Here is a 23,421-nt window from a genome sequence, read left to right as displayed (position 1 = left end):
TTATTTAGAACGTTTCATAAGAGAAATTACTTATTTAGGCTTAGCATGCCTTTTTAAAATTTCATTTATATACAAGTTCACATACCTCACGGGAGAAATCACTCAACACTCGGCCGAAGGTGTAATTTTTTAGTGAATCACTCGAGAGCGGCATGGAACTTATTCCTACCATAAGCTTGACAAGCAATCAATCCTCCTCCTTTTTAACTATATACCTTTGTAAATATCAAGAGGACTTTTTTTGGGTGAAGGGTTAGGCTTGGGCTAAAGGTGGGTGGTTGGGTTAGTGGTTAGAAAAAAAGGGCGAAAAGCGTAAAAAACGTTGGTTTTCGTAAAACACTTTGTTTTTAGTGACTTTTTATTTTGAAGTATTTCTCCAAACAAGTTTTTGTTTTCATAGCTTTGTTTGTTTTTAACTTCATCATTCAATTTTTTTTTTATCACAAAAAAATGAACTTACGAAAAACCGAGCTTGTTACTAAAATAAAGGGTGAAAATAAAAAGGGTTTTTGGTGGGTAAAAAGGGTTTTAGGGTAAAGAAATGAAAGGTTTAGGCTCAAAGGGGTTAACTAGGGGGATTTTGGGTAGGTGGTAAAAAAAATGAAAAATAATGGTGTAGAAAGAAAAATGGTTAGTCCTAATGCCTCCATCATTACTTACTTGGGTTTAAGTTGGTAAGGACCGGGAATGAATCGTCATGGCAAGTTCTAGAGTTGTAAGAACCAAGCGGCTATTTCACACAAGAAACGAAAAATGAGCATTTAGTCTAAAGATGTGAGTTTGTATGCTCAATAAAGGCTCAAAACTCACTTTTGTGGGAATGGGTTTTTATGTGATCGAGCACATATAATCAAATTTTAACTAAGCTTGTTATGCTGTTTCATAATTTTCTTATGTTGGTTCTTGTTATCACGACGCTCTCGGTTGTAAAATTTGTAAAAATATAACCTTATTAATCTTAGGATTCCCAACTTAAACTCTAGACAAGTAAAAAAATGAAAATTTTTGAAAAAATTTGGGGTGTTTAGCGGTTCCAATAGAGTTTTGTGTAAGGCTTGTTGTTAGGACTTGCAAAATTTCGAGGTGTTAGCTTCCCCCCACACTTAAATTACACATTGTCCTCAATGTGTCCCAAAAATAAATTTTTAGGTTGATTGGATGTGTAATGTGGTGTTAAAAAAACAAAGATTTATGTTACTGGCAGTCTGGACACGGCCCCGTGTCCGCTGGACACGACCCCGTGGTGAACTGCCAGTAACGAAAACTTACAGAAGGTGAACACGGGGGCGTGTTGGGTAGACACGGCCCCGTGTCTGGAAAAAATTTTGCAGGACAGTAACCAAACAGCAGGTCTGGGAGTTGAACACGGGGGCGTGTCGGCTGGACACGTCCCCGTGTGGACAGTCTGTAAGCCTGAAAAACAGGTTTCTTCCCCCGGTTTCTCCATTTTGGGCCTATAAGTGCTAAGGTTTAGCACTCCAAGCCTTGGTTTGTACCTGTTTCATCACTTAATACCACACCAAGCAACATAAACATCCTACATTACCATAGTTAATTGTCTTCAAGCATAAAGTAAAAGAAAAATAAAACGGAAATTAAAAGTAGTCAAGGAAAGTAAATTGTTCAACATTTGGCACGCAGGCCATAAATTGTTCGATAGAAAAGGGTACTTAAACCTGTGGGCTCACCATCAACCCGCTCCTTGTTCCTTCAAACCTCCTACTCCATGTCTTCATCGCTATCCTCACCTCCATCCCCATGCCCCGCCATATACTCCCGGATGCTGCTGATATCGTCTTGTATATCATTGATATTGCGTTCAACAGCTCCAACCCGTTGGTATGTGTTGTTGGCGAGGTTGTAGGTGTTCCTGGTACACATGAGGTTTTCCTGCAAAAAATCATGTAAGCTTTGAAAGTTAGGAAAACCGCCTCCTTGTGAGGAGGATTGACCCGGATCGCCATGGGGTTGATATTGGTAGTGGGGAGGTGGTGCGTGAAGAACTAGGGCCTCCTGTGGATTCCATGCATAGCCTTGTGCTCCTTGGAAACTCACCGTTCCATCTTCCGCCTCATAAAGTAAGTTCATGGCTCGGCAAATATGGTAATCAACTCGTCCCGACCATGGACTTCTTTCAAAGGACATTGGAATGCTCGTGAAATGCTTGAAAAGACGGTACACCCATCCCCCAAAGAAGATAGGTGTTGGAGCGCGAGCAAGGCGATTGAGATGCATGTTTCGTAACAGGAGATATGGAACATCGAGAGGCTTTCGGTTGTGGATGCAATGAAGGACAACCAAATCTTTCAACCCAACAACGCCACTACTGTCGTGACGCTGGTTTAGCGAGTAGGTGAGGAGCCTGTGAATGTAGCGGTATAGCGGGTCCCTCAGTTTGGTACTCTTGGTGCTGCTAGGGTTGTAGATTCCTTCACCGATTTGGGCCCATGCGGCTTGACGTTCATTCTCATCCAAGTCTCGTAATCCCCCGGTGTTTTCCTCATTTCCCGATTCTTCTTCACTGTACAGTCCTATTATAGCTCCAAACTGTGCCATGGAGATCGAGTACTTTGTCCCGCCACACCGAAATGCGACCCCTTCATTGTCAAACGGGTCACACCTCGAATTGAAAGTGAAAGTACTGTAAAACTCCATGGTGCATTGATGCACCGACCGAAGCCGAGTGTTCAATGCAACTGCTAGTGGCCCTGTCACGATGTTGTTGAATCGGTCTAGCTGGTTCACCATGGTTAACAGGTCTGTGCATGCTCGCCTAGGGTACTCCTCGGGTCTTGTTTGAAGTATTTCATATCTTGCCCTAGCATCGAGTTCGCCTGCATTGAACCTTGTGAACTTTGCCATCTGAAAGAATACACCAACAGTTAGTACGAAACAAAGAAATTCTTAAAGAAACTGCAAACAGTAGGCTGGACACGGCCCCGTGTTCAGCGGGCACGGCCCCGTGTCCAGGCGTCTGTAACCCAAAAACTTCATTTTTCGTCCCGGTTCCGAAAACCTGAAAATTTTTAGCCAAGTAGTTGCGGTTTCCCCCGAAAATGAAACCCTAAGTGTCGTTTTTTCCAAAACAAACCGTTTACCCTTCCAATTTCATCTTTTTCGGTTCAAAAACAAGGGTTTGAGGTTTTAGTCAGAAATTGGACGAATCTATCAACAATACATGTATATTTACTCCCTACTACATTAATCTAAACTACTACTAACAGATTGCATCAAAAATTTGAAGTTCGATCCGGATGAACTTGAAGAACCCTAGATTTTTCCCCAAATTTTTGATGTTTAACTACATGCAAGTAACTAATCTAACTACTAATGATGATAGAATCATACCTTGATGTTGTTAAACGTGGGAGTGACGTCGAAAATCTGCGGAAAATCGCCTGGAACCAGAGTGTTTTCGGCAAAATGGGGCGTGTGGAATGAGGTAACTGTTATGAAAAAAGGGTTTTATCCCGACAGTTGCCTCGACACGGCCCCGTGTCCAGCGGACACGACCTCGTGCCGAGCAAAAATCAAAATTTTTTTTTGCTCGTGTGCATGCCCCTTTTTCCGAAAATTGGTTAGAAGACTTACCGGTTCTTGATGTATACTCACTCGTTCGTAACATGTCGGGTATGATATGGATGCTTTTCATTCGTCAGCCGTTTGAAGCGAGATCTCCTCTTCTTCATCCTCAATGGATCCTCGGTAGGGTTTCAGCCGTTGGCCATTGACTTTAAATGGTATCCCATTTCGAGCTTTAATTTCTACTGCACCGTGAGGAAAAACATGGGTGACGGAAAAAGGTCCTGACCACCTAGATTTTAGTTTTCCAGGAAATAATCGAAGTCGTGAATTAAACAATAGAACTTGATCTCCTACCCGAAATTCATTAGACTTAATGTATTTATCATGTAAATTTTTCATTCTTTCTTTATAAATTTCGGAGTTAGAATATGCATAGTTCCTTAATTCGTCTAATTCGTTCATTTGACAAAATCGATTTTTACCGGCAGTTTCTAAGTCTAAGTTTACATTTTTTATTGCCCAGTAGGCTCGGTGAGCTATTTCTACTGGCAAGTGACAGCTTTTTCCATAGACGAGCTTATATGGGATTGTGCCTATAGTGGTTTTATAAGCAGTTCGAAAGGCCCATAAAGCATCGTCTAATTTGTCGGCCCATTCCTTTTTATTTAGTCCTACGGTTTTTTCAAGTATTCGTTTTAAACCTCGGTTAGTCACTTCGGCTTGCCCATTTGTTTGAGAGTGATACGCCGTTAAGACCCGGTGATAGACCCCATACCTTGTCAATATTTTTTCGAGTTGATGATTGCAAAAATGGGTACCTCTATCACCGATCAAAGCTTTTGGTGTCCCAAAACGAGAAAATAATTTTTTCAGAAATTTTACCACTACTCTTCCATCATTTGTTGGAAGAGCTTCGGCCTCCGCCCATTTAGACAAATAATCGACTGCCACAAGTATATATTTGTTTCCTTTTGACGGTGGGAAAGGTCCCATAAAATTGAGTCCCCACACATCAAAAATTTCACAAACGAGAATGCCGTTTTGAGGCATTTCGTTTTTGGAAGAAATATTACCTGATCTTTGGCAAGCATCACATGTCTTTACAAGGTTTTGCGCATCCTTGTAAATGGTTGGCCAATAAAATCCTGAATCAAATACCTTTCGTGCGGTACTAGCGGCGCCATGATGTCCTCCGTATGGACCTTCATGACAGTGACGGAGAATTCTTCGTGCTTCATTACCATGGACGCACCTTCGGATGAGCTGGTCGGCACACATTTTGAAAAGATAAGGGTCTTCCCAAAAGTAATGCTTTACACCAGCAAAGAATTTCTTTCTTTGGTGATGCGGCCATCCTTTGGTGACTATACCGCTAGCTAGATGATTAGCATAGTCGGCAAACCATGGTTCTTGTCTACTCTCCATCATCTCCAAGGACTCTGTGGGAAATTTTTCGTTGATTTGCTCATCCATGGTCGCTTCCAAAGCTGGGTCTTCTAGGCGTGAAAGATGATCTGCAGCAGTGTTTTCTGCTCCTCTCTTGTCCTTGATTTCGATGTCGAATTCTTGGAGGAGTAGAATCCATCTGATCAAACGGGGTTTTGCGTCTTGTTTCTTGAAGAGGTACCTGATAGCTGCATGGTCTGTATAGACTACAGTTTTAGAAAGAACAAGGTAAGAACGGAATTTATCAAAAGCAAACACCACGGCTAGTAATTCTTTTTCTGTAGTTGTGTAATTTTCTTGTGCATCGTTAAGCGTTTTACTAGCATAATAAATTGGGTGGAAATGCTTTTCTTTTCTTTGTCCCAAGACTGCTCCAATGGCAAAGTCACTTGCATCACACATGATTTCGAAAGGAAATTTCCAATCGGGCGCTATCATGATAGGTGCATTGACTAGCATTTCCTTGAGGGTTAGAAATGCTTGATTGCATTCCTTGTCAAAGATGAAAGGTGCATTTTTTTTCAAGTAATTTCGTTAGAGGTCTCGAAATTTTTGAAAAGTCCTTGATAAACCTTCTATAAAATCCGGCATGCCCTAAGAAACTTCTGATTGCTCTAACGGAGGATGGTGGAGGTAATCGAGAAATAGTTTCTATTTTTGCTCGATCGACTTCCATTCCTTCTCTTGAGATTTTGTGACCGAGTACTATTCCCTCCGTTACCATGAAATGACATTTTTCCCAGTTAAGGGCGAGGTTAGTTTCCTCACATCGGGATAGCATTCATTCAAGATTATTGAGGCATTGGTCATATGAGTCTCCAAAGATAGAAAAGTCGTCCATGAAGACTTCCATTGTCTTTTCTATCATATCATGGAAAATGGCTACCATACAACGTTGGAATGTTGCAGGTGCATTACATAGACCGAATGGCATGCGTCGATAGGCGAAAGTTCCGTAGGGGCATGTGAAAGTTGTTTTCTCTTGGTCTTCTGGTGCTATCGGTATTTGAAAGTAACCTGAAAAACCATCTAAGAAACAATAAAATTTATGACCGGATAATCGTTCTAACATTTGATCAATGAAGGGCAAAGGAAAGTGGTCTTTCCTTGTTGCTTCATTTAATCGTCTATAGTCTATACAAACTCTCCATCCTGTGACGGTCCTTGTTGGTATTAGTTCATTTTTCTCATTAGTTATTACCGTCATACCTCCTTTCTTTGGGACTACTTGGACGGGACTCACCCACGGACAATCGGAGATAGGATAGATTAGTCCAGCGTCAAGTAGCTTGATGACTTCATTTTTAACCACTTCTTGTACATTGGGATTTACTCTTCGTTGTGGTTGAATTACTGTTTTGTAGTCATCATTCATTAAAATTTTGTGCGTGCACATGGAAGGACTTATTCCTTTAATATCTACAAGCTTCCAAGCGATCGCGTTTTTGTGTTTTTTAAGAAGATTAACTAATTTCTCTTTTTCTTTGTTACTTAATTTAGAAGAAATAATTACAGGTAAACTACCATCTTTGTCTAGAAAAGCATATTCCAAACCTTTAGAAAGTTCTTTGAGCTCAATGGGTGGGTCTTTAGAAGACACCTTATTTTGTGGGTCATCTAGATCAAGAACTTTAAAGGTTTGTTCTATGGTGATTTCTTCTTCAACAAAGTGGTCATCTTCTTTAGTTGTATCGGGTGGTTCAGCTTCATCTTCAATTAGGGGGTCATTATTGCCAAAAGGATATTTCATTGAACGCTCAAGATCTATGCTCCTTTTGAATGCCCCTAACTGAAGAGGTAGATTGTTGAATTTCCGGTTTTTCAAAGCTTTATGAGTTTGTACAAAAGGTTTTCCCAAGACTAAAGGAGCGTCATCGAGGATGACAAAGTCGGTTGGGATTACCATTTGATTTGTTTGAACCAAAACATCTTCAACTACACCGATTGATTTTAGCACTTTCCGATCGGATAGAAAAATGGGTATTTGAAGTGGAGCAAAATCACTAATACTTAATTTTTCAAAAATGTAGTTAGGCATTATGTTAACACAAAGATCTTTATCAATGGTGATATTACTAATAAATGAATTTTGAAAGAAACATGGAACCGGTGTAATGTTAATTTCAAAAGGATCTTCTTTTATTAGCGAGGTTTGATCATTAGTTAACTTAACACTTACCATTTCTTTGATTTTAGCACTAGTGTTTAACTCTTTTAAAAACTTGGCATGAGGGGTTACTAAACAATGATTTTCGAAAGTAGGTGACAAGAGGTTAATTTCTTCAAAATTAGACTCTTCTTGAATTTTAACATTATCGGACTCACCTTTTTCATTGTTTAACTCATGTGTCGGTTTTTCACTTTCTTGTTCTTCCATTTTTACATTTTCAACTATCTCTACGTTATTATTACAATTTAATTCTTCTCTTGCGTGGGACTCCTCTTCCCTTGCGCGAGATTCTTTCATGCAACGTTCGATAGTTTTAATGTGTTCTAATATCCTATTGGTTACTTCGGTGAGAGAAAAAGAATTGGGATCCTCAAAGCTTGAATCCGGTTGTTCGATCCTTGGATCCTCATAATACTCATATGAAGTGGATGGTTCACACCATTGTTCTTCATTGTAAGTATATGATGGATAAGGGTCGAAACTTTGTTCTTCATAGTACTCATATGAGGTGGGTTGTTCACGCCATGGTTCCTCATAATAAGAGTATGAAGGTGGTGGCTCATATCTTGAATCTTCAAAGTATGAGTATGAAGGTTCATACCTTGGTTCATCGAAATATGAGTATGAGGGAGGATGTTCATACCTTTGGTCTTCATATGGTGTGTATGAAGTTGATGGTTCGTACCTGGGCTCCTCATAATGGTTGTATGAATTGGATGGTTGATATGAGTTATTATATTGAACCGAGCGTGTGTTACGACAAATAGTGCAACAATTACCCCTATAATCATCCTCATCATAGGTGTAGTTGTAACCTCCTGAGTATTGATCCATAAGAATCACTCAGCAGACCACAACTGAGTCTCGGGACCAGAAAACAAAAATAATGACGGAAACAGAAGCTGGACACGGCCCCGTGTTCAGTGAGCATGGCCCCGTGTTCAGGGTCTGTCTCTGGCGTTTTAATTAAAGTTACTGGTCACGTTGAGCACGGGGGCGTGTTCAGTGAGCACGACCCCGTGTTCAGACTCTGTATCTGGGTATCTAACTAAAAATATGCAGCACGGGGGCGTGTTTAGCGAGCACGGCCCCGTGTTCAGGCTACTGTAAATGCAAACTAAGCTAAAATGCAGAAAAATGTGCGCGCGTTTTGAAAAGGTTTTGAAAAACTGATTAGGCCGTCGATTTTAAGCTTTCTTAAAATCCTTGTGTCCCCGGCAACGGCGCCAAAAACTTGATGTGTGTGAGGTGTTATATAATTTAGATGTATATTTAAGCCCTTTTTACACTTTTAGCCACGTTTTAAATTTATAAAACACGATATTCACTAACACTAAACACACATATGGGCAAGTGCACCCATCGTGGACGTAGTATAGTGTTGGTAAGATACCGAGGTCGTCCAAGGACACAAGAGCTTTTAGTACTGGTTTATCCTCAACGTCTAATCAAATCAAAAAGTTAGAAAAGATTTTTAAACTAAGAAAATAAAAACTAACTAAATGCTGAAAAATAAAAATAAAATAAAAACAGATAGACAAGATGAATCACTTGGATCCGACTCGTGTATTAGTATAACCTTTGATTATTTTCGCACTTTTGCACTTATTTAAGAGATTATCTTAATTATTGTAGTAGGCCCCTCTTTTGAAGGCGACGTTACCCTCAACCCAGTAGTTTGAGTTAGCAAGGATACAATCCTAAAGGGTTGGATTATTGGAAGATAATGAATTAAGTTATTAATGCAAATTGTGGTAGGCCCCGCTTTTGGCGGTGACGTTACCCTCGGCTAAGTAGTCTGAGTCAGCAGGGATACAGTCCTAAATAGCCGGGTTATAGTATTAATAGTAGTTAACTTATGAGGGGGTCAAAGAGTTTGGATCCCCGCCATCCAATACCTATGGGTATTGAAGGAGATCCTACTAAAATTGACCCAGGTCCCTTGCAGTACCTCTAAACGCTGAACAAGGGCAAGACCCTTACCAAACCGTTCCCTTAACCCCCGACCAGGTAGCCAACATACCTCCATATAGACCGTGGAGATATGAATGGTGAAAATCTTTTATTTTATATAGACAGTAAAATAATGCCAAGACACCACGGACAAACGATAAGGAAAGATCACCTTCAACATAAGCAACTAGTTATTAAAGTCATTAATACAAAACCAAATAAAAAGTGCAAAAGATTAAAAATAAAAAGTATTATACTAAACACTTGTCTTCACCAAGTGATGTAAGAGACTTAGGCAAACATGGCCTTGATTGTCAAGAACTCTTACGATCAATCTTGGATCCCGAGACGACTCACACACTCTATGATGGACAATGGATGATGGTGGTGGATGATGGTGTTGTGATGGTGGTGGGTGGTGGATGAAGTGTGAGAGAGGTGGTGTGCCAAGGGATGAGTTGAAATGAAACCAAGCACTCCTATTTATAGGCTGAACAGAAGGCTGGGCACGGCCCCGTGTCCGCTGGACACGCCCCCGTGCCCGTCTGACACTCTCTCTCTTCATTAATTGTAATTCACAATTACAATTAACGCGCCTGCTGTACTTTCGCCACGCCCCCGTGCTCACTGGACACGGCCCCGTGGTGGGCAATAGAAGCTTCTATAGGTTTGTTTTTTCTGCTGCTTCTTGGGCACGGCCCCGTGCTGGCTGAGCACGGGGCGTGTTCAGTCTTCTGTTTTCTCTTCTCTGCTTGGGAGGATGCCGTTGAGGGTTCGGGCAATCCACTTTTGTTCCTTTTCTTGTATTTATGTTAGAATTAACTGTCTTTTTGCTTCTTTTGTGAATTTGAGCTCATTTCATCCTGAAAATACAAAAGGAAGACAAAAACACTCTTTTTCCAACATTAGTACTCAAAAAGGGTTAGTTTTATGCCTTATTTGATGTAATTTATATGTTGCATTTTACACACATCAGTCATTAAGGAGGTTTCACTTATAGGGATCTTGGAGGTTTCGCTCATGTGGCATGTCATTTGAGCGAAATCTGTCATAGTATATATAGTCACCATGAGCGAAACCAGTTCATTCAGTTAGAACCTTTGGAGCGGAACCTGGTCATTAGCTTTGTAACGAAACTCTGTCAAATTGTATGTGACAACCCTCACCAAACCAGGTATCCGTACGAACTAATTACTACTTAATTACTGCATAATTATTGTGCTTGCTTGAAAATTTTCGATAAACTGCTACTTGAATACTGATATATACACATACTTGCATCATACTTTATTAACTGTCACTCCATTATTTACATACAGAACCTTAGTGACAACTTTGATGCATAAAAGCACAGTGAGCACACTATACGGGATACCCAGTAAACATGCTGACATAGCCAGCATCAGACAGTTACTGTCTCTAAGGCCTGTATGAGCAAGGAATAGTTTACTACACTAGTAGAGAGTGTAGGGAAATGAGGGTTGTAGAACTGCGTCACTAGGTGTTAGTTATAGTGACCGGATGTGCCTAAAACGTACCTTGAGTACAAAATTCTGTACTTTAATATAAAAACTCAGCATTTAAGCTAACTAGTAAAGTGCCAAAACATGAGAAAATATTACTAGACACTTTCCAAAGTGTCGGGAATAAATTGTGTCACTAAAAGAAACATTAACGACACTTTAATTACTTATTTAGAACTTTAACGGATTAATATCCAACCGTGCAACCGGACTTAACCCGGGACATAAAAATATTGTCAATGACACTATTTTCTTTTTCTGAGCCAGTTAGGATCCCCGAATACCCTAACACCCGTTATAATTTACTACCCACTAATAACCTACATTGATCTCTAAGCTAACTAATTATAACTTAACCATTTATTTCAAATTAAACCATGGAACCTTCCCCCCTTGTACGAGTTCGGTTCCTATGGGGGACATCCCCACACTTACTTTTATTATTAAATTGCAAATGTTGAGTATCTAAGGAACATTATATTCATTGGTTAAATAGTAAACATGGGATATAAAATAGCACTAAGGATAAGACTCCTCATGCAAATCAACCATACTTGCAAACACTCAACTCTCCCTCTCTCTTTGAAGCTCGGCCGAGAGCACACCCACCCCCAACATCATTTTCAATTTCATTCAAGTTATTCCAAGTGCACCCAAGTGTGGAGGATCTCATACGAGGGAGCCCGGAGCTTACGAATTGCCAAGGACCTCTCTACGACGCTTTTAACCACCCATTTTTCGTCTAGTTTCTTCCCTAGCCTCGAGCTAGTAGTAAGTGACTCTAAACACCCTATTGTTCATATCTAAAGTGGTTAATAAGAAATTTGTTGGATAAAAAATCATAAACACTAGCGAACAAAATTTAAAGTCCACTAAAATAATAAACATGGTGGTTAAAGAATGAATATTGGTGTAAAACTTGTGAGACTTGTTTTATTATGATTATTTAGTGTTGATTTATGCTAGTAGTAGCTCGGATCGTCATCTAGCCCGGCTAAGTCATGTTCATGTAGCATGACCTAGAGTATGTTAAAGTGTGAAAGTGGTTAAATGATGAACACTACTACGTATTAACCATGAACTTGTGTAAAAGTGATTCTTTTTGAAAAATGGAGTTCTAAACTAGTAGATCTAAAGATCTACAAGTGCTATTTTCGAAGAACCAAGTGTCAAACAAAATCATGTTTTAGAAACCGGATCTTTCATAAACTAAAGGTGATTTTATGAACACACAAGTGTTTAGACACTTGTGTAACGAAAGGTTTTAACAAAAGAATTATTTTGGAAATTTTGACTAGAAGATGTACAAATGCATTTTATGAAAGAACAAGATTCGTGAGAAACCGATTTTATTTATAGAAGGATCTACTAAAAATATGGGGAAAGTTACTATATATTTTGCACAAACCACAAGTTCATGTGTTTTGCGATTTATATTTATTTTGACTATTTTGATGATGAAACTTTGTTGATTGATGTTGGGAACATTGTTGAATTGAAATTTTAAAAGAAAATGATACGCTAGAAAGCGTGGCCACCTCCAGTTACAGGGGAAGCTCTGGTGTTAGGACCGGTTTGACTCCGAAACGATTGCGTATGACACGTTCGACGTGCGGAATCCGTGAACGTGAACAACCGAAACACACGAGACGTACTCAATCTGTGATTCTATAGAAACGTATGAAAATGTACAAGCAACACGAATAACCTTTTGCCTTTCTCTCTCTACTTTCTCTCTCTAGCTTCTCTCTCTAACCTCTAACCTTCTAAGCTCCAAAATGGCAAAAGTCCTAAATGAGAATCCTAATGGTTCTATTTATAGGCCAAAGGTGATAAGGAATCTTTCCTTATTTACAATAATGCCACCTTGCCTTTTAGTAACAAGATATTACATTATAATCACTAAAGTTCTTCTGTTTCTGCTACGAACGGAAATGACGGAGGCGATAGACATTACTGCACTAACAACTTGTTAGGACCGGTTTGACTCCGAAACAATTGCGTATGACACGTTCGACGTGCGGAATCCGTGAACGTGAACGACCGAAACACACGAGACGTACTCAATCTGTGATTTTATAGAAACGTATGAAAATGTACAAGCAACACGAATCACCTTTTGCCTTTCTCTCTCTAGCTTCTCTCTCTAACCTCTAACCTTCTAAGCTCCAAAATGGCAAAAGTCCTAAATGAGAACCCTAATGGTTCTATTTATAGGCCAAAGGTGATAAGGAATCTTTCCTTATTTACAATAATGCCACCTTGCCTTTTAGTAACAAGATATTACATTATAATCACTAAAGTTCTTCTGTTTCTGCTACGAACGGAAATGACGGAGGCGATAGACATTACTGCACTAACAGACTCCCCATTGGATATTGCCGTAGTCAATCCGTAGTCAAGCTTGTAGCGACTTTTCTTTCTCTCTCTCTGAGTCTTCTTGAAGCTTTAACATGTATTCAGCAACATAGACTCCCTCTTGCTTGAACAGAATCCCGGTGGATCTGTCTTCAGCTTCAGCTCCCCCTTTCGGTAAACTCTTCAGGCTCCCCCTTTCATCAAGCTTCCGTGCTTGGGGATCAACACCTGGCTTTCCGGTTACAAGCTCTTCCAGGAACAATACCTGGCTTCTTACACGCTTCTGTTTGCGTTGAGCTCGTCTTCAGACTCCCCCTCAGACTCGGCTGTCGGGATCGTAGTCTGGAATAACATCTGCAACACTCATACGTTTATAAATGACAGTGTTTTGAAATTTTCCAGAAATCGTAATCTAGCTATTTAAACTTTCTAAATCAAGATCCTGACTTAAGATATAATAATATGAATATATCCAGGATTATCTTGACTCTCCCCCTATCAAAAAGCTTCATAGATTTGGCAGTTTCAGCGAACAAAATCGAAAACTGGCTCTATTTTATAGATTTTAACAATATGAGCATTCAAATCCTTCACGGTTGATCATCCAAGTCCAAATTAATGACCTTGGAGATATCACAAACTCTTTTTGACTTTTAATTTTAAACTTCAAGTTTCAAATTAATGAACTTCTTTTATTTTCAGAAACACGATCAGCGAACTCAGATTTTGAAACTCAGCACTCAGACATCGGTTGTCGAAAAATAAAACAGAATCAAAAATCCTTTTGTATTTTTCTGAAAAGATAGAGCAGTAAAGAAATATGTACAAACATATTTACAGACAATATTTTTGTTTGAGTTCGTGTCAGAGGATCATATCAGTTTATGACAAATCACAAGTACCGTTGAGCTTAGTTACACATTAAGAATTAAACAATTCACTTAGATTGTCGATATACTGATCCACTTAAATTTTCACACAAATTTCAACTGATTCAGGATATGAATTAGATGTTTTAAGAACTTAAACTTATTCATGTGTCCCACATCTTGAATATACTCCCGAATCCAGAATCCCAATATTCAGTCTTACAGGTGAGTATACTACAATGATATCTGTACATAAATTAGGTATGCGAGGGCCGAGGGATCTCAGGTCGATACTTTCGTATGCGCAGAGAGATATCAGCTTCGACTTTTTGGTATGTCCCCTTTAGAGGATCTTTTAGTTACAACAGCCGCGACTATCAATTTTATTGTTTCATCTGCATGCTGAGGGTTTATGCTATGTTTCAAGCATTAGCAGAAAGTATTATCCAAGGACTAGGTCAGAACTTCCATTCAGCAGAAGTCCCGGAATAATACCCCAGACATCATTGAGTATAAAAACCTAGTATATCAGAATACGAGACCTTTCAAACGAGATTTCAGGGGTTACCTATATATCCAAGTAGTGTTCCCCACGAAATAAGCAAGTTTAAATTTTAGGTTTATATCCCGAAAAAGTTTACTAAATGCATAAAAACCTATCGGCATATCATCAGTGAGACTGTTTAACGCTATTTAATCATTACATTTCTTTAGCATACTGTAACTGTCTACTGATGTACTATCATTTCCTCTTTTTACACAAAAACTCAATTTTTGAATTTTATCATGTTTTTGGCTTTTTCAAATTTTCTAATGTTTTTGGATTTTCTGACAAACAAACTTACTCCCCCTAAAATGCAAAACCATTTAAAGAAAATTTGACAACCTGATACTGATAGCTTTATCTCGCCATCCATTTTGTGCTTCTCATGCACTGATTTGCAGTAAACATAATGTACCCCCATGATTTACAACACATTGATCTTTTACAGTTTGAAAACCGTTTTTCAATCTTGTGAAATTAATCATTTTTGTTCCGCCGTGAGGGTTTCGGCATATTCAATCAGAACTTCCCCTGATAACAAACTATTTTCCCATTATGATTTCAAAACACTTAAGTTTGTTTTAATCAAAATGGTTTTTCCGGAAAATAAGTTTTGTTTGATTCACACACGGGGTTTATTCATCACCTTGTTCTTTCATCAACTAATACGAAAGTTAAATCAAGTACAACTTAATGTCCTTGATAAAACATTTCTCAAGAAAGATGCCGATTCCTACTCCTCAATTACCAACCTGGGAGTTCCGGCAAATTCAAATAACATATTTTTGAATTTTTGTATTTTTGACAAATTTAAAAACAATCATATTTTTTTATTTTTCAAATTTTGACAAAATGAAAACATATTTTTGGTTTTTAAAATGTTTCAATTTTTAGGGTTTTGAAAATATTGTTTATTTATGTACAGAAAACAAACAAACTCCCTGTTTCAACCAACACAGGGTCCAACAGGCTCCTCCTTGCGTGCTAGGCTGCTCCAACACTCCTCTGGTTGACATTCAGTTGTCTTGAGCACCTGCACATTCAAAGTATTCAATCACTTGAACAATTTAGCCCAGGTCTGTTTGACCTTAGGCATTTCAACACAATATGCATCATTTAGCTTCGGAAAATCTTTGTCGTTTTGTACAAAGACTGTCAATTTTAATTTCAACCTTTTCATCTTTTACCGGAGCAATTTGTTTCTTAACACTCCATGTTTGACCTTTTGGAGTCCCTCGTTTGTCAAAATGTGACTCTTTTTGAACATTTGGACTCTGAACAACAACTTTTGGTTTCCAAAACTGGTTTGGTTTTGTTGCATCAACAGTTGTTTTCCAACTTTGTGTTGTTCTAAGTCTGGGTGTCACTGATTTTCATGTTTGTTGAGAGTCAGCCTTTGACAATTTTGGCTTCCAAGTTTGCTTTGATTCAAACTTGGTTGACTTTTGATTCACAAATTCAGATTTCTGTTTTTGAACATAAACAGACTTCTTTTTCGTCTCAACACCAACAGGTTTCAGATTTGGACACTTGCGAGCAAGATGTCCAATTTGATCACATTTGAAACATGTTCTCTTGGACACATCTTTGACCTGTGGTTGTTGCCTTTTCTTTTGAGCTAAGAACTCGTCATTAGACTGTCGTCTAAATTTTAGTTCTTTCTCTTCTTCTGATGTTGTTCCATGAACAAAATTCATTTTTGCCTGAAAATTCGGAGTTTCATTTTTATTCCAATTTTGTTTCTTCTTATAACCCAACCCAGCCTTCATGTTTTTCTTCTTGTAACCAGGTTTGTTATAAAGAGTTTTGTGACCTTTTCCAGCAAATTTTGTAATTTTAGATTTTTCAATCTCAACCATCTTGAAAACTTTGTCAATCTTTTCTGAAATCACATTCTGAATCGGGAATACAACATCTAAGAATAATTTGTCTGATCCAATCATGGTGTAAACCAATCCTTTTGAATCATCATTCAAAATTTTCTCGGATTTTGTGTTCTTCAGATATCCATCATGAAGATTTCCTTCATCTTCATCCTGTGATTCATATTTACCTGTATTAACCAACTCTTCGTTCAACACACTTTCAATGACTTTACCTACCACCTCTGAATCATGAGAATCATCAGATTTGGAATAGGTTATGTCAATGTTATCTTGCAATTGATCTACCATGTTGAAAGCTTTCTCGACCTTTTCTTCATCATAAAATGCAAACTTTTCCGGTGGTGGAACTTGATGAAACTCTGAGCCAATGCCTTTCTTGTTTTGCTCAGACTCACCATCTCCCGGTTTTATATTGAAAATTCGTTCAAGCACATATGACGACACATGGTAACTTTTTAACTTGTTGTTTTCCTATTCTAAATCAACAATCTGTTGCTTTAGCTTAGCAACATCCTCAATATAGGAATTAACAACATCTTGTTTTATAGCATACATTCGTTTAAGTTCTTTGGTTGTTTCACATAAATGATTCATTCTTGATTGAGCATATTTCATTTCATCTTTCACCTTTTCATATGACTTTTTTATAATGTGATATGATATTTTCATTGAGTCATATTCTTTCTTCATTTCTTGAACCACATTCTCTTTTTGTGAACATTCATTTGTCATTTTCAAAACGTTTTCCTTCAAAACTTCATTTTCTTTTTCCAATTTGTTACATTTTTCTGAAAGCTTTTCATCATTTTCTTTAAAAACTTTTTCTTTTTCTAGCATTTCTTTGCATTTTCCTTTAAAAATGTTTTCAATTTTTGTGAACTCAAGATCTCTTGTTCTGAATTGCTCATCTTTTTCAGTACAAGCTATGCATGGTTCCATGCATTTCTTGCACTGAACAATCAGTTTCAAGTTTTCAAAAGCAGAATTTACCTCAGTGATTGGCACTTCGGTGTTTTCAGCAGCTCCTGTCTGCTTCATCTCAGCATCATCCTTCTTTTCTTCAACACTGACTCTCTCACCAACATCACCAGCTTCTGACTTTTCTTCTTCTTCAATCTACTGTTCTACAAAAACAACTTCTTTCACAACTTCTGCTTCAACAACCTTTTCAGCAACCTTCTTCAAATTATCCACCATCTCCTCAACATTTTTCTTCCTTCTTTCCTCATCCCTTTTTCTCAAACATGACAGCATAGCATATCTGATATCTTTTTCATACTGTTTAACGTATGCATCATCTTTCATCACCCTTCTGTAGTATTCAGCTCTCAACGGGACAACAAGAAGAACATCATCAAAAATTATGTCTTTCTTAGGAACAACCGGTTCTCCTTCTCTGTTGTAGTAACATTCTCTCTTCTTATCCCATCTTCTGTTGCTGACAGCACTTTCATATTCTTTCTGCATCTCATCCATTCTATTGTAGACCACATTTCTTTCTCTGTAAGTTTTCTCACTCAAGATCTCTTCTCGAGTTTTCTCCTTGACCTCAACTTTTTCTTCATGGATTTCAGCAGTGTCTTTGTCTTTGTTTTCATCTTGAATCTCAGCAACAAAAACAAACTTTCTTTTCTCTGTAACAGCCCTTCCATGAGCTGTTTTTCGAACATTTTCCAAACGATCTTCTTCTGGACAAATTTCGCTCCAGTCAAACCCTTCATCATCATGAATTACAAAACAAGCTCTTGATTTATCCTTGGGTTTATCTTCAATCAACTTTGGCTCTTCTCCGCTTCGATGGTAGATCGCCTTTCGATAATAGTCATCGTTGAAAGGACGTTCATTTGCTTCAGCAACTTCTGCATTCTTACACTCTCTTTTGAAATGACCCTTTTGCTTGCATCTGAAGCAGGTCACTTTTGACTTGTCGAATCCGAGCTTCGTTGATGGACCACCAAGAGATTGTTTCCTAGTAATTTCCATGTACCTTTGAGCTCTCCGAATGCAGCTTGCCAAACACCAACGAATATCAATTAGCTCCATTTCCTCTGGATCAATCTGGTCGTAGTCTTCTTTTGTCAGTTCAGAATTACCGATTTTTCCAGCTACAAGACCTTCATATGATTCCAGAACGGATGCAAGAAAGCTCATTTGCTGCTTTGCTGCATTGATGCTCATCGAAGGAGAATTCTTTAGTTTAAGAGCAATGTTGCACAAAATCTCCTCTCCATCTTCAGAACTAGTTTGTGAGAATGAATGATATCCAGAATGATGACTTGTGGACGTTGTTTGTGGTTCTTTCATCTTCTCACCACTGAATGCTGTCATTGGTGAACCAACGCCTTTATTAGAAGGTACACTGCCTTTGTAGTACAAGCCAACATTCTGTTGATGTGAAGAACCAGTCATCTTGCTTTGCTTTTGAAGCTCCAAGTCATGACTTTCAATCTTTTCAAACAAAGAATCAAGAGAAATTTCATCGTATGAAGCATCATTTTTTAAGATAAAAACAAACGTTTGCCACTGATCAACTCGTGGTAACGCTTCAATTACTTTATCCATAAGTTCCTCTCTTGTTTTGTCAATTTTAAAACGTTCAAGCTCGATTTTAAGGTGACAGAATCTCTCTATCATTTGCCTCACCGATTCTCCTTTTAAACCATCAAAAAGATCAAATTCCTTTTTAAGTAAAGCTATTTTGTTCTTTTTTATCTGTTTGCCACCCTCAGCTTTAACACGTAAAGCTTCCCAAACCGATTTGGATGACCCACTATGATTAAGCAATGCAAATATATCATTCCTAATTGCTGACTGTATCAATGCAATCATCCTTTGTTCGGCGGCAAATTCTGCTTTGTCATCTCTGGAGAATCTTTTGAACGGTAGTTCTTCACCTTTGTCATCTTTTGGCTTTTCGTATCCATACTCTAGACAAAACCAACTTTCATGCGCATACGCTTTCGCCCAGTTGATGAACCGTTCTTTCCACCAAGTGTAGTCTTCAATACTTTCGAGAGTTGGTGGCTTTGAGTGCGTTCCGTAAAAGTTATCATGCTTGATGTTCTCATTGATCGGCTTCGTGATGGTTTTTGGTGTAACATTTGCAATTTCGGACGATTCGGATGTGAACGCGTTGAAAAACGTGTTATAGAATTCTTCAGCCATGGTTTGAACTTCTTGAATTACCTTGAATCACCTGAATCAATCACGTAAACAAACGATTAGTTCAAAAATATCAATCAACTTGTACGCACGGGAGTTTGAACAATTGATAGTGATTTGTGCAGATCGATCGAATACACCAGCCGATCAAGTGAACTGGTCGAACCAAGACAGTGCTAGCAGATCGAGTGAGATGTCCTGCTAGCCGATCGAGCGAAATGTCTTGCTAGCCAATCGAGCGAACTGTTCAAACAAACAAAACTTTGCTAGCCGATCGAGTAGGCTACTCGATCAAGAGATTTCCCAGCCGATCGAGCGAGCTACTCGATTGAAGACACTTGCTAGCCGATCGAGTATACTACTTGATCAAGAGATTTCCCAGCCAATCAAGCGAGCTACTCGATTGAAGATACTACACAAACAAACACTACACGACAAAACTTGATCAATCGGTTGGCACTTAAACTTCAATGATGAAACTTCGATTGTCAAAACATCATCACATGCACATTGATATAATTTCAAGAAAATGGCCGACAATCAATTAACTATTTAGTTAAATTTTGATTTTCTCATCATGTAAGGTCTGAGATACAGGCTGACAACCATTTCACATTTAATCGATTCACATGAGCTGACAGAATGAATGATTTCACTTGTTGTAATAAACGGTTCTGAACTACTGACAGAGTTTGTTGACTTAAGTGATTTAAAAGATGATGTGTTCTTATGACATAGTGATTGCCATTAATGAAAACTGATCATGGTTGACTTTAATGAAAAATGTTACTAGTCGATTGGATGCCAAAGACGGTCAATCGAACAAAAGTTGCTAGCCGATCGGCTAGAGTCAAATAGTCAACTAAAAATGAGTGTCAGTGATGCAATGAATCGACTAGGCTAGCCGATCGAGTGAGATGTTCGATCGAACTTGTTAGCCGATCGAGTGGGATGTTCGATCGAACTTGCTAGCCGATCGAGTGGTTGGTTCGATCGAACTTGCTAGCCGATCGAGTGGTTAGTTCAATCAAACTTGCTAGCCGATCGAGTGGTTGGTTCGATCGAACTTCCTATCCGATTCAAGATAATGCTAAAACTGCTGATCACTTTTTCACATGCAAACAACTGCCGACAAGTTTGTGATGAAATATTTTCTTATTGAGCCACCACATGTAAAGAAAGATCTGATAGGGCCGATTTTTAGATGTAAAACAATGATTCGACCGTTGTTTAAGTGGGTCGGTGCTTGTTATTTGTTTTGAAGAAAGGGCCGAACCTATTATGTTATAGGGCCACACTTTAAGACTGCCAACACGCACATGCAACTACAAAATTGTCAGATGAATTCACATGGGTCGATGAGTGCATATTGTTGCTTAGAAACAATTCACATACATGCTGACAACTTATTTATGATGTAAGATTGTGGCCGACAACTATAAATGTATACTTAAATCTATAGGACCTTTGTTTTAAGAGATCAGTTTGAAGTTTCCGAGATATAATAATCACATGAATTACTGCAGAATGTGTTGACTAAAGTGATTAACAAGATGAGGTGTTATAACATGATTTGCTGTTCGATCGGCTGAGTTTGACAATGCAGTGAAACAGATTGGTATGCTGGCCGGTCGGCTGAATGCTAGCCGATCGGCTAGGGTCAACCAGGTCAATGTATTAAATGAATGTCAGTTAAAGCTGCTGTTCGATCGACCAAGTTCTAGCCGATCGACCAGAGTCAAACAGGTCAACGTTTTTAGTGTCAGTGGAACGATAGAGATGCTGGCCGATCGGCCGGGCTAGCCGATCGGCTGGGCCAGCCGATCGGTTGGCATCTTCAACTTAACAACAACAGCAACCATATTTCAGCTTTTTCGAACAGAAAATCCAAGATTTCTCCCAAACGGCTTGGAATTTTGACCTGAAAATTTGTAGGCTTGTAGATCAGATAGTTTCGCACAACATATAAAAAATTCAGCAATTTTTAACCGTAAAAAGTCGTTTAATTTTGTGATTTTCAGATAAAAACGTGAATAGATGAAAAAGTGAAGAGATTTTTAACAAATCTGAGTGAGATCGACTCTGAATCTGAAGAATTTCTGTGCGAATTCGTGCGTTTGATCCGTGCAATCGAGCTCCTGCTCTGATACCACTTGTTAGGACCGGTTTGACTCCGAAACGATTGCGTATGACACGTTCGACGTGCGGAATCCGTGAACGTGAACGACTGAAACACACGAGACGTACTCAATCTGTGATTCTATAGAAACGTATGAAAATGTACAAGCAACACGAATCACCTTTTGCCTTTCTCTCTCTACTTTCTCTCTCTAGCTTCTCTCTCTAGCTTCTCTCTCTAACCTCTAACCTTCTAAGCTCCAAAATGGCAAAAGCCCTAAATGAGAACCCTAATGGTTCTATTTATAGGCCAAAGGTGATAAGGAATCTTTCCTTATTTACAATAATGCCACCTTGCCTTTTAGTAACAAGATATTACATTATAATCACTAAAGTTCTTCTGTTTCTGCTACGAACGGAAATGACGGAGGCGATAGACATTACTGCACTAACATCTGGCGAAATTTTTCCAAAAATCTAACACTTGGAAATATTTTTATCACAAGTGTTATAAATATATTTTTAACTTGTTTTCAAAAATGTAAATTTCGCCACGATTTTTATTACAAAATTTCTAAGTGTCGGAGGTGGGATTTTCACAAAATAAAACTTGATAAATATATATTTAGTATATATTTTTCATAACAACACTTGTGAGATTTTTATGATTATTTTGTGCACTATACAAATATTATTTTTAGGGTAAAAATAATATTACCGAATGTTAACGACTCCAAAATTATACGAACGCCTTCACAATAAATATTTAAGTTACAACGGTATTATTATTACCACCCGATCTTTATCCGTAACTTACGTATTTTCAGAAAATACTCTTGAACGCGTATTTTGACAAAAAGTATTATTTTGGAAAATTATATGTAATAAAATATAATATTTTAGGGAAAAATATTTATATTTTGGAGTTAGAATTAAAATATATTTTAAGTGAGACTTAATAATATATTACGAAAATTCACAAACGCACATGTATTAAAGCCCCCATTCTTGGGAAGGAATATAATTACCAAATAATTACGAAGTGTAAACACGAAATAGTTGTCTAACTATTTCCCAAAAACTTAAACCTTAAGTAAGGCACGACCGTTCGTCTAATAAGAGTTAGTACGTGTAGGTCGTCGCACAGCAGGTTGACCAGGAGATTTCTTGTTAGAGACGCACCACTGTGAGTTCATGTCCCCCTTTTCTCTTAACTGTTTTCAGTTTTCTAAACTGCGGGGGTGAAATACATGTTACTATGATTACGAGTACTTTTTTTACATGGTATGGTTAGCGTAAGGAGGGTTACTACTTAGATCATGTGAGTGGGTAGGCGCAACTTAAGGCCATTAATCCTCATTGTAGGACCGAGGGACAGTAGCGGTAGATCTATCTGGGTGTAGCGAGCCCAGCCCCAGGCCCAGCAGAACGGACCTCGGGGTGACTTTGTGCCCAACGCAAAATCCGCTAGGTTTGAGTCTTCCTACAACACTTCACACATATCAATGGCCTTGCAAACCATTGGTGATCTCTTTTTCCTTATTTGCTACATACCAGGATTTTATACTTACAAAGGTTTTACATACTCACTACACATGAACTCGCTCAACATTTTTTGTTGATTTTTCCAACTTACATGTATTTCAGGGAACTAAGGATTCTGGCACGGTATGCTACGATGCGTTAGAGTATGGGATCATCCACGTTTAGGGATTGCGACTTTTACCTGGACGAGTCGCAAGTCTTAAACGGCGTTTATTTTAAGTTTGTGGTTGTGTTTTTCAAACAATGTTTTATGTTGTTAGGTTGTAATTTCCGTTGCATGTGTCGACGCCTTAAGACAATGTTATGTTACTCTTGTTTTAAA

The sequence above is a fragment of the Helianthus annuus genome, chromosome 14, assembly GCF_002127325.2.
Source record: "Helianthus annuus cultivar XRQ/B chromosome 14, HanXRQr2.0-SUNRISE, whole genome shotgun sequence".
Taxonomy (NCBI): Eukaryota; Viridiplantae; Streptophyta; class Magnoliopsida; order Asterales; family Asteraceae; genus Helianthus; species Helianthus annuus.
Note: the sequence above shows the minus strand (reverse complement) of the source record.